Source organism: Sciurus vulgaris (assembly GCF_902686455.1).
Source record: "Sciurus vulgaris genome assembly, chromosome: 14".
NCBI lineage: Eukaryota > Metazoa > Chordata > Mammalia > Rodentia > Sciuridae > Sciurus > Sciurus vulgaris.
Genome location: NC_136475.1, coordinates 30,613,940 through 30,627,243, shown reverse-complemented (window position 1 = coordinate 30,627,243; position 13,304 = coordinate 30,613,940). Strand labels below are relative to the sequence as shown.

At 42.6% G+C, this 13,304-nt stretch overlaps 1 protein-coding gene and 1 pseudogene across 5 annotated transcripts in view; one reads left to right on the top strand and one right to left on the bottom strand.

The window, feature by feature from the left end:
- SLC4A5 (solute carrier family 4 member 5) overlaps positions 1–13,304 on the top strand; it is a 122,565-nt gene that overhangs the window by 58,099 nt on the left and 51,162 nt on the right. The gene's annotated exons all lie outside the window — the stretch shown is intronic.
- LOC306644486 (interferon regulatory factor 9-like) lies at positions 8,082–9,336 on the bottom strand (annotated as a pseudogene). The gene has a single exon. The product of its transcript is annotated as an interferon regulatory factor 9-like (transcript).

Genomic DNA, 13,304 nt, shown 5'->3' with positions numbered 1-13,304 from the left:
GATGAGTTCCATTTTGTACAAGATATGTTTGGGAAAACTTCTAAGTGGATGTGTTCAGCAGGTCATCATATGGACACTGAGGTCTGGAGTTCAGTATAGAGGCAGAGAACTGTGAAGCATCAGATCCAGATGGAAATCAAATCATAGAAAAGGATAGAGTTATCCCCAGGTGTCTGTGAAGTGACGAGAGAGCCTAAGACAGAGCCTCAGGCTTTCAGGGATGGGTAGAGGAAGAGGAACTCACAATGAAGACTGAGAGGGAGAAACCCGAGAGCTAGAAGGGGAAAGAAAAGGGGCTTAATCTTGAAAACCAAGGGCAGTGAGACAGTCAAAATGGAAGGAGGGGCCCAGGAGTAGGGGAGGATCTGTAGAATATATAGAGGGTGGAGCATGGAGAGCAGTCTGGGGGAGCAAAAGCCAGACAGCAGTGGGTCAAGAAGAGAGACAAAAGGAGAAGGTGGTTCAGGTGGACAGTTCTGCCAAGATGCTTGTCCAGGAAGGGCAGGAACAAAACAGGTCTCTGGAGACTTGAATTTGAGCTCAAGGGAAGTCTTTGTTTTTTATTTTTGAGGATGCTCTATCTGAACACATTGAACGCTAATGGGAAGAGGCCAGAAGAGAGTGGGTTAAAGGGGCTTCTGGATGGAGTCAGGTCCTAGGAGCAGGTGGAGGGGGGCTCCTTTCAGTGAGTTGATAGAAGTGTGGGCTAGTCTCTGGTTTGAGGAGAGGGAAGAGGAAGAGCAAATGGATTGCTGGTGTACCTGAGCCAGGGAAGCTGGTGTAGCTGACCCCATGGCCATGGCTGTCCTGTTTCATTGCAGTGGAGTCATGCATGGAGATTTGCCGTCATATGAAAGTCTTTTGGAGGCTATTTGATTTCTATCTTCTGTGGATCTACTGGTCTGAATAATCATGCTATTTGCCATAACCAAGCTGATTTTATATCCAATATCTAACTTGGTTCCTTCCCTATTTCTTCACTAAACACTAACAACTGAGACTTATGCTAGGCAAGCAGGGATTTTTAAAAATGAATCTGAACCGGGCACAGTGGTGCATGCCTATAATGCCAGCAGCTCAGGAAACTGAGGCAAGAGGATCGCAAATTTGAAGCCAGCCTCAGCAATTTAGCAAGGCCCTGTCTCAAAATAAAATATAAAAAAAGGGCTGGGTATGACTCAGTGATTAAGCATCCCTGGGTTCAATTGAAGGAAAGAGAGAGAGAGAGAGAGAGAGAGAGAGAGAGAGAGAGAGAGAGAGAGAGAGAGAGAGAGAGAGAGAGAAAAGAAAAAACCTGAACTTGGATCAAGTCCCAGGTAAAAGAGGGTAAGGTGCCCTGTGACCTGAGAGGCCTTGGGTTCCATCCAAGGCCCTCACCTGTGAGCTGTATGAACACAGAATAGGGGATATCTAGGAGCTCTTGTTCCTTCAGGGACTTAGTGATCACGTCCAGTTAGCAGAGCTCAAGGCAGGACCGTATAAGAGGACTTAAAGTCCTACAATCAGACTGGGGAAGCACCAGTCTACACCCATGGTGACTGCCAAGCAGTGACAAAAGGCCACACATGGTTGACTCTGTATGCTAAGATTGAATCAGTTGGCAAGTGTTATAGGAAGTCTAATTAAGTGAGGAGAGATGGCAGGGACTAGAACATTCACAGAGCTTTTCCCAGATGAAGTATGACTGACTGGAAGTTCCTCAGAAACCCTCAAGGGTGACCAGCAAGAGGATGACCCAACCAGAGGCATACTTAGACAGCTCCCTCAGTTGCAGTTGTCAGGAGAAGAAAAGCTCTACCATCAGACCACTTTCATGCCAAGATCTTAATTTAATTTGCCTGTCCATTTTTAATCTATCTATCTATCTATCTATCTATCTATCTATCTATCTATCTATCTATCTATCCATCATCTATCTTTATCTATATATTTGTAGCCCATATCTATATGTCAACTTTTTATTATGGAACATTTCAAACACAAAAAGTAGAAGGGAATAATACAATAAATCTTCATGTGCTTTATCACTCAGTTTTGTCAATGATTAATATTTAATCTATTTCCACTACTTTTTTTTTTTTTTTTTTTTTTTTTTGCTTTTAGGAATTTTGCTTTGTTGCTTTCTTTTGCTAGAGCATTTTAAAGACAGTCCCAGATGTTGTGAACATTTCAGTATGCAGCACTACAAAATCAGACTTCTGCTGTAAATACAACCACTACGCCATCATGTGTCCTAACAAAATTGAGAATAATCCCTTAATAAGGGTGGATATCTAGACTAGAACCAAATTTCTCTTGCTGTCTCAAAAATCTCTTTGTTCTGTTGGTTCGTACAACATAGAATCAAAACAGGGTCTACACATTGATTTGGGCGCCTGTGTTTCCCATCTTATCAGGGTCAGAGTTGTGACATACCAGAAATCAGAGAAACAGTCCCCCTGAAAATCCTTCCACTACAGTATTTCATGCTGAAGTCGAGTGTCCCCATCTTGATGCCCATGTCTTAGTACTTGTAGCTAAACTCAAGTGATCTCACAGAAATTATGAATGATGCCCAAGGAGGAGAGAAATGTAGCTGTCATTGTTAAGACATTTTAGGCTTCAAGTTACTGACTCCCACAAAGCTAACTTATATTGGAGTAACCTTATGGTACCCAGGGGCAGTGATCTCTCCAGGGCTGGACCTGGGAAACCAGTCTACCCTCTTTCTCTGCTTCTTTCAGGACTTCTTGTTTGCCCTCTGCAGCTGGTTTCTTTTGTCTTTGGCCAACCTCAGCTTCCATGTTTACATCTACTCAAGGGATCATCCCACAGTGGGAGCCTATTCCTTATTCCCAATTCCAAATTCTTCAGAGATTGATCTGCCCAACTTTGTCCCTCATTGTGTCTCAGATTAAAATTATGGGAAGGTATGGGGAGGGCTAGCCATGTCCTGGGAAAAACATCTCCATGGATGGTAGGCAGAGAAGACACCTCAAACAGATCTTTAAAACTTAGTAGTGAAGATATGCACTTAATGTGATCCATTATTTGGCCACAGTGATGCATCTAATGCGAACCAGGACTTTCAGAATACTTCAAGTTGCCCTTGAGAGTTCAGGTGGTGGAGTTTTGCAAATTCGTCCTCCTCTTGGAGGCATCACACCCTGTCTTTGTCCATGGAGATCTAATGTCATGGCAGTACTCCATCAATCCCCAGAGCAGTAAAAAGTAGAAGCTCTAACCTGTGGGTTTGGTAGAACTTTGGAAAGTTTGTCTCGTCTATACAGCTCTTGTGTTTCTGAAAACAATTGAGGGAATGTTGTGTTAGGTTCTACAGAAGAATTACAATGAATAAGGTAGGAATTTGTTCTCAGTGTTACTTGCACCCCTGGCCAGAGGCCCTGCTAGGGTTCCCGTGAACTGATTCATCCACATCAGAAGTAAGAGAAAATTATGTAAGAAGGAGAAAATGAATTTAATCACAGTTTGGTTCAAACTTGGAAGGCAGCTAGTCTGCCTCCACCATCCTATGGGAATGTTACAATCTGTAGGAACAAAAGCCAGGAAATATACATGTATAGATTTAGCCAGGCTTTGCTAGCCAGAGGGATGGCATAATTCCAGTTTTTCAACCCTTGCTAGAACCTACCCAGGCACTGGGACCAAGTTGCTCAGTTTTCACTCTCAGCATAAGGAAATTTAGTTGCAGAAAAATAATTCACCAGAAAATTGGGGACATTGGGGCTTTTGATTTTTTTTTCTTTTAAAAATTTGTTCTTTTTAGATCTATATAACAGTAGAGTGTTTTTTGACATATTATACATACATGGAGTATAACTTCCCACTCTTGGTTGTACATAATGTGGCGTTTCACTGGTTGGGTATTCATATATGAACATAGGAAAGATATGTCTGATTCATTCTACTGTCTTTCCTCTTCCCATTTCTCCCTTCCCTTCCCTTTATCCCCCTTTGTCTAATCCAAAGAACTTCTTTACTTCATTCACCTCCCCCTTATTGTGTGTTAGCATCCACATATCAGAGAGAATATTTGGCCTTTAGTTTTTTGGGATCAGCTTATTTTACTTAGGATGATAGTCTCCAGTTCCATCCATTTATGAATATGTCATAATTTCATTCTTCTTTATGGCCAAGTAATGTTCTATTGTGTATATAGCCACATTTTCTTTATTCGTGCATTTGTTGGAGGGCACCTATGTTGGTTCCATAGCTTAGTTATTGTGACTTGAGCTGCTATAAACACCGATGTGACTGTGTCACTATAGTATGCTGATTTTAAATCCTTTGGGTAAGTGCCAAGGAGTGGAATAACTGGGTCAAATGGTGGTTCCATTCCAAGTTTTCCACCAAAGTGGTTGCACCCATTTTCAGTCCCATCAGCGACGTGTGAGTGTATTTTTTCACACTGGGGCTTTTAATTTTAAAGGGGCTCTATTTAAAAAGTACTCATGATCTAGTACAGATATTGGCAACCTTTTTCTGTCAAGGGCCAGGAAGAATTTGAGGCTTTTTGCTCACCAACGATCTCCCCCACCTCTTCTCCTTTCTGTTTTTTTCTTTTTTAACAACTCACAAGTATGTCAAATGTGCCTAGCCAGCTAAACATACAAGAACGGGCTGTGGGTGCTTGTAGCCCAGAGGGCATGGTTCCCAACCCATGAGCTATTTTAAAAGGCAGGTATGTACTCAGACGCATGCGCGCACACACACACACACACACACACACACACACACACACACACACAAAACAAAAAACAAAAGAACCTAGATCAATACCAGCTCAAAGACCTTGTGCTCAAACCCTGTCTTTCATAAATTGCATAACCTTGGGCACCCTTCTTATCTCTAAGATTCTCAGTCTCCTCATCTATACAGTGAGAATACGGGATAGATTCAAGGATTGTATGAAATAATACATGTAAAGCACTTAGCACCTAGAAAGTGCTCAGTAAGTTTTAGCCATTAGTCTAAGATAGAAGGACCCACTCTCCATCATTTGTCATTATTAGTAATGTCATGTGATAAGTGACACAAAGAGCAATGGCAGACAGAGGAAGGTGCAAGCTCTGCAACCTGGGGAGAACTCATCATGGAAGAAGTGGCCTTGGACCAGGGCCTGAATAGCAGAAGTAGAAGAGAGGGGACCTAGGTGGAGCAGCAGACCTCTCATGACAGCAGTAAGACTCTAAGGGAGATTGACAAGTCTGTGAACAAATGTCCCCATGGGGTAATTATAGCTAACTCCTGGACACAGACAAGGGGCCCTTAGAGAGGTTTGGTTCCAGAAGCCTTTCCCTGAAGGGGCCAGTTCAGGATTTGCCAGTAGCATTGTCTGATGGCACTCACTTAGCTGTGGGATTCCCTCACCCTTGAATGAAAGCATCATGGACCCTTCACCTGATGGTGGGTTTTGGAGCAGAGACCACCCCTCTCCGTTCACCATAGCTCTCTGGAATGCACACCTCTGCTCCACTCCGTCAGATGCATGGCTGAAGTTATGCCCTTTCTGGGAAGGAAGGGTTCTCCAGGGAGACCTGAACTCCCTGCTTCACCAAGGCCCTTCACCAAAGCTCCTGGCCAGCAAAAGGAGAGGATTTCAATCACAGGGAGTTGTTCGGTCATTGGAAAAAGTAGGTTTTTTTCCAGAAAAGTCTAAGATAGAGGGCCCCATCTGTCTGGTCCAGGTCTCAGGCATATCTCATCTTCAGAGATGGAGGCTGCCAGACATCTTATTCTGAATCTTAAACATTTGATGCACATGGCTAATGTACCTCATTCTGACACTAAGTGACTTTCTGATGATACTTTAGCTTTCCCTGTGCATCTACCTATAAGAACAGAATGCATGGGCTAGAGAAGTAACTGGCCTCTACAACTGTTGTAAATCTCATTTTAAATTACTTAAGTTAACCTTTAGGTTTATCTAGCAGCCCTTGTGAATTTGGTTATCATTAGTCATCCTGTCTGGACCTCATCATCTCTGGGACACTGAAAAGACAAAATTCTCAGTCTAGACTAGGTTGAATACCCCAAAAGGCCTGTGAGGCCCTTCTGGTGCTCATCAGCCCCTTTTGGTACCTTCTAAATTTCTCCATATATGTGTTGACACTGAACCTATGGATGTCCAGTCTTTTATACATTGTAATTTTCAAATTCACTGCCATGTTTTGTTTGTGAATGTACACACCATATTTGTAGCTTAAATCAGTTGGAGAGCAACTTGTTGCATTATCTCACATACATACTTTCATGCATGTACTTTTACCTAGTATGGATTTGCCAAGTAAATTGTAGGAATGGGCCAGAATTTGCTTAGGTGTTCCCCTTTTGAAAATAAAAATTCTTCCATAGATCATTTCTTGGTGCCTCTGTCAAAGAGAAACTAGGGAGTACCCAATGTTTCCTTAGACAGCCCTAGAAAAAAAATTTAAGTGCTCATAAGTGAATTAACTTGGGTTTTTGATTTCTGCTGGGAAATTCAGGGTCCTGATATGACTCAAATATGAAGTTGAATGGCTTTGCTGAATAATGGAGAAAAACTCACATTCATATTACTTTTAAAGAAATGAATCTGTAAAAGTCATAACATTATTACAAACAGGCCTTAGGCAAAAAGCAAAAACATGTCTTGGTGTTTTGCAGCCACACATGGGAGTCAAGTTTTTGGGTTATGGGTGAGGAGATGGGTTGGGAGAGCTACAGAATGGTCTATACAGAACCAAGTCTAAGGCCACAGTGATAGTGGCCACAGTGTGGGTGTGCATTTTACAAATCTTAGGTGAATGAACTTAACTTCATGAAAGAAACAAATTCACACAAATAAAATTCTTAACACAAATATGTAGAGACAACACAGCCTTAACATTAAAAGTTGCATTCTTAACTCAGTGAGACCCTGTCTCTAAATGAAATACAAAATAGGACTGGGGATGTGGCTCAGTAGTCAAGTGCCCCTGAGTTCAATCCCCAGTAAGCCCCGCCTCCAAAAATTACATTTTTGTTTGTTTTGACAAACTAACCAAGACACAATTTAATTACAATGATATGCAAAATAAATATAGAAAGTACCTTCCCTTTGATTACAATGTTTATGTATTGTCTGCAGATTTACTCTTATCCACCTAATGCCAGCTCATTTTATTTCCTTCTCAAATTACTGATGTCTGATTCTCAGCCCCCTGAGATTCTAATGTAATCAGTCTGAGGTTCAGTCTGGATTTGGGAATCTGTAAACAGCTCTCAGATGATCCTAATATAACCTGGGGAGGGAACCAGAATTCAGGTCTCCTGGTGTCCAGCCCTTTCCACATCTTTCTTGAAGGAGATCCTCCTGTCCTCCCAGCCTGTGGTTTGTGTTGGAAGCTCTGGCTGTCCGGGGTGGCTCATCCCTTCTCCTGCTCTTGTTATTAATGGAACAGCAGCGACCTCTAATTGCATCTTTGACCAAGTTACTAGGCACAGAAAAGGCCTCAGTTCTGGACACCCTCTGCGTGACAGAGAACTGCTTTCTGTGGCATGTGACTTTTCAAGGTTCTGTTCGGCTCCATTCTAGCCGAGAAAGAGGCACCTGATACTGCCCCTGGCACATACACAGGCAAAGGTTACCCGGCTGCCCAGGCCTGAGCAAAGTCCTTAAATGTCTTTTTCCAACCCAGAGATTTTTCTTTCCACTTGACCTGCTTTTCCAACTCTAATTCCCCACATTTTGAAGCCAACTATGGTATAAAGGTCACTTTGCAATGAGTTGTTTGGGATTACATTAACCATTTTGTCAGGCCTCCATGAGTTTTTAAAGCCTGTCTTTGACCAGAGGCTTTTTTTTTTTTTTTCAATCTTTCAATAATTTTTTATTTTAAACCCTTAGTAGACTTAGGAAGAAAATATAAAGTGCTTGGCTTTTGAGTTGGAGTTTGGGTGAAGAGGGAGAGGCCCCTCTGAGTTTTCATCACTTGGAATTTCCCTGTTCCTTAGAGAAAAAGAGGGTATGTCTCAGAAAGTTTTTTAAAAGGATAAAAATAATCCTTGAGTTTCTCGTGAGCCAGGGTGGGCAAGAAGTTCAATGACATAATTCACAGCCATCACAAAGGGAAGCAGAAAAGCAGAGTGAAGAATGAGTCTATTTCAAAGAAGATAGGAGGAAAAGAGAGGTGAGGCAGCAGGTGAGTCCCCCAGACTACACCAGGAAAAAAGTGGCTGCATGCATCTCTGGAGTCTCCAATAAATGTCGGGCAAAGGCCTGCTCCATTTGCACTGCGATAAGATTCTGTGAGGTATGGCTGGGATCAGGGCTGTCCTCCCAGAAATGCAGTGCTACCTGGAACTTGGGCAGGGGGCTCAGGCCCCAGAAGTACCTGTCCAAGCCTCTGCAGAAATAGGTGGTTCGGAAGAGCTCCATACACATGTTGCTGGGCAGCATGTGCGGGCCGGCCCAGGTGGGGCATGGGGTGCATTCCAGGAGATGGGGATGGGGCAAAGGCGTTGTACAGAGACCTCTGGAGTTACCGGCCACCCAGATGCCTCTCTTGATCTGGCTCAGGAGGTGCCGGATGGGCTCTAATGGGTCAGACTTGAGAGATATGACCTGTTCCATGCTGCTCCTGGAGTCTGAGGGCTCAGCCACGAGGTGGCAGTCCAGGCTGTATGCCTAGGCTGTGCCTACCACACGCCCACCGTAGATGAAGGTGAGCAGCAGCAAGTAGTCTGAGTCCAGAGGGAGAAGATGCTCCATGGATACCTGATCCTCTTGAAAAGTAGCCTCAGTGGTATCTGCACCTTCCTGTGGCTCAGGGCTGCTGCTGCTGCTGCTGCTGCTCCTACGGTCTGAGTGGCTTGCTTCCCCATTGATCCTTACCTCATTATCAAGGGGGTCCTGGAGGTAGGTAGTTGTTCATGGTACCCTCATCCTCCTTCCTCTCAGAGGACATGGAACTGTGATGTCACTTTGATGGTGATTTCTGGGTCTCTGGTTGGGCAGGGAGGGTACCTGATGGTAGCAGCCAATATACCCTGTAGGGTTTGGCAACATCCATGTGGCGTCTCTTAGGAACCTCTTCAAATTCAGGACTCTTGTTGAGGGCACAACGCAGATGAGTCTTCCAGGTAGCAGGGACTCCTATGTCGCCCTCCTTGTCCTTTCCTTAAACATAGCCCAGGCCTTGAAGAAGGCAGCATCCTAGTCCTCCCAGGAGTCCTGTTTGCTGTGTGCTTCCAGGGAATCCAGAACATGGTCTTAGCTGTGTTGTCCCAGCACACTCCTGGGAACTTCCTGCTCTCCACTTGTTCCACAACCCACTTCTGGAACTTTCAGGTAGAGTGTGCCCTGCCTGTTGCCATCCTTAGTTGCTGTATGGGCTGTCTCAGGGATCCAGGAATCTAAGCTCTGCTCCAGCCTAGGCAGCTTCCTGATCTCTCCTGACCAGAGACTTTTTAAAGAGCTCATTCCTTTATTCACTTTAGAATGGTTTAAGCATTTTATTATGGAAAATTTAAATTTATACAAAGTAATATTCAGTAGAAAGTAGCTTCAACAGTTACCAGCTAACTCAGAGCCAGTCTTGTCCCTCTATTCCCCTCCCCCACAAGATCATGTTGACATAGATCCCAGACACTGTCTCATTCCATCTGTAGATACTTCAGTATGTGTCTCTAAAAGATAGGGCCATAATTCAAAAGTGGAGCCAAGGGTAAGAAAGGGCTTTTTTCCTTGTTTATTTTTCTAGATATAAACAGATGTGTATTAGAAAACAATCCTTCATGTGCAACTAACGTATTACAATCACAGAACTCAGACAAAATTGCATTTATTCATCCTGAGGTTTCACATTTTAGTAACTTTCCCCATTTAATTTTAAAACTCTCCTAAGTTGAACATTACATATTGTCTCCTTAAAAGAAAATTTTAGACTTTTAAAATTCAAGTTTATTTTCTCTAGTTGTAGATGAAATCTCAAACAAATTAATTTTCATGCTCCTAGGAACTTCTGTCTACCACTTACTTCAAAAATAAAAAGTTATTTATTTCAACATTGTACATTATTACCAAAAAGATATTTACAAGGGAATATAGTAATTATTTAGGAAATAATGACTTGATATAAGTAAAATTAGCCACTCCTTTCCCACCTGAGTATTCAAAGCCAATACCTATACTAAATTGTTGCAATTATTATAAACTTATAATAAATCTTAATATCTGGAAGGCAAAAAAAAAGATAAGGCTATTTTTTCTTATAATAACACTGTCAGATTTAAAAAGAAACAATAGGAATTCCTTAATTCCACCAAATTATCCAGGAAGTATTCATATTTCCCAGATCATTTCATACTTTTTCATAAATTAGTCTACCCACTGTATTGGGGAGTACAACTCTTAAATCATTTTCAGTCTACAACTTCCCCCTCTTTCCTCCCCAATTTGCGCTTGTTATTAAAGGAACTGCGTCATCTGTCCTGTATGGTTTTCCACATTTTGTTCATTGCCTACCTATGGGGTTGTTTAACATGCTCCTCTGCCCGCTGTATTTCCTGTAAGTTCACAGTTGGGTCCAAGTTTATCTGACTCCAGTCTGACTTGACTTTTCTTTTAGTACTAGGGATTGAACCCAGGAGCACTTTACCACTGAGCTACATTCATTTTTATTTTGAGACAAGTCTCACTAAGTTGATGAGCTTCTCATCAAGCTATCCAGACTGGCCTCGAACTTGCAATCCTCCTGCCTCAGGTTCCCCAGTCGCTAGAATTAGAGGCGTGCACCACAGCACAACACACCCAGTTCATAGCTGGTGGTGTACATGTCCACCAGAGGGCAGCTCATATCCTGCTCATCTTTGCCTATGTGCTTGATGTTGCTGGACTAGATGATGATTGCTTACTGTGCTCTGAGTATTTTAGGATTTTTTGTGATTCTGGGGATTAAACACAGGTCTGCATGCATATTAGGCAAGCATTCTACCACTGAGCTACATCCCTAACCCAACCATTCTGAGTATTTTAAAGTATACCAACCTCCTTGAGTGTCAAACTGTTTTATTTTTCCCAGTCATTTTGCCATGGCCAGACTTCACCCAAGGTGATCAGTGAGTTCTCACTACCCTTAGGCAGCAGTGGGAAGCATTTAAGAAGAGTAGATCTGGGGACACCAGAGAGGAAAACAGGGGTCCCTGTCCTCAAGAGGCTTAATGTTTGTTTGGCATTTGTTATACACCAAAACAGAAAGGAGGATTCAGTACAATTGTTATTTTAGGGTCTGAGCTTGAGAAGGCAGGAACTTTACCTAGAGTAGTCCATAGTACAGAGTTGCCTGGGTCCCAGTCCAGATACACTGTTGTAAATTGGACTAGGATATGACCTGGACATCAAGATTTTTAAAGCGTTTAGGGTATTCTTATGTGAAACCAAGATTAAGAATCATCATCCTAGAATGGTGGTTTCAAAATATGGTCTCTGGATTAATAGCATCAGTGCCACCTGGAGACTTGTTAGAAATGTTCAAATTCTTACTCTACCCAGCTCCCAGGCCCATTGAACTTGAAACTCTAGAGTGGGGCCCAGACATCTGTACTTTCTCAAAACTCCAGATGATTCCATTGTGTGCTTCAATTTGAGGGCCACTGTCCTGGGTATTATAAGAGAAATAAGCAGATCTGAGTATGGTGGCATACCTATAATCCCAGTCACTCAGGAGACTGAGGCAGGAGAATCACATTTGAGGCCAGTCTCAATAATTTAGTGAGAGCCTCAAAATAAAAAATAAAAAAGGGCTGGGATAAAGCTCAGTGATAGAGTGCTCCTGGGCTCAATCCCTAGTACCACATATGGGAAGGGGGGACGAGGGCTTGTGGAGGATGTGGCACTTTCTCTGGGCAATAGAAAACAGAAAATGGGGTATTCTGCACGATATTCAGAGGTGATCTGCAGATCAGCAGTACCGGTACACTTGGGTGCATGTTAGAAATGTAGAATCTTGAACCCCCATCCCACACCTGCTGATTAGAATCTGCATTTTGACAAAATCTCCATACATATTAAATTTGCAATGCACTGGTATAGGCACAGAGTGACTACGCTAGAGGTTCTGGAGATTCCCCTCTACCCCTTCAGCTGGTATCACTGGAGCCAATCCTAAGGAAAAGAAGCTGTACCCCATCTTGTGTAAGGAGAATAGGCTCCCCTGTGCACATGGCCCTGTTTGCCTGCATCAGAACCAGACAATTCAAACTACCCAAAGTTATGCAGTTCTATGTGGCTATGAAACAGGAGCTCCTTAACCCTCAGGGCACAAGGGAATAATCTGAAAGCTTCCATGGTTGGCCTGCCTTCCTGGTGGAGTAAATATTCAAGCATCAGTATTTAAAAAAAAAATCTCCGAATAATGCCAATGAACAACCAAGGTTGAAAACCACTGCTTTCAATCTTCAGTCCTCCATGTTTCTTCATTCCACTCAAGGTCAATGTGAGCTAAACTTCCAGCTGTAGCCATTAAAAACACAAAACTAAGTTCCAGAGTGCAGGCTTAGTGGTTCAACATCTAGATTCCCAAAGTAATTGCAAAGGGGACCAGAGATGTGGTCCTGGTGAAGTTCTCCAGTATCCTGGAATTTTAAAAAATCCAGTTTTTAGGATTCTGGTAGTAGGATTCTACATGTCTTGAACATGGAGACAGGTAACTTTTTCAGCAGACTGTGCTCAGGTGGATTGGTAACCTTGTCTCTGTGAGCATGGAGCTAATGTTTAGTATGTGCATAACAATACAAATAGTTGAAGTTCTGGGAAGTAGAGAAGACACCTTGTCTTTGCTATCTGGAGTTAACAGAAGGGGCTTCAAAGAGGAGATGTGCTCTCACCCACTCCTTACAGGTGAAGTTGAGTTTGTACAGGCAGAAAGTCGAAGCGTGGGATATTAGGGGAGAGATGCTGAGGATGTCCAGCATAGTAAATTTGTGAGACAATAAAGATAGCAACCAGCCCAAGTATCTCCATACACTGGACCACATCATACCTTGAAGTAAGTGGATGGGATAAGGCCATGGAGTAGTAACAGAAGGGTCTTCAGTAACAGGTTGACAGTATAATTTGTCTTGTGTATTCTTTAACAACATAAAGAACACACAAAATTTATTACATACTCAAGGCATGGGATTATTAGCAAATGCTTGTGTATTTTTGAGCAAAAATAAGGTGGCAGAGGGCAATCTGAATAGGAGAAAGACCTCAGGAAAAAGGTTGAGTATCCTCTCAACTGAAACATTTGGATTTGTCCACTGAACTCTTCCTTGAAAACTCCTAAGGTTAACACAAAATA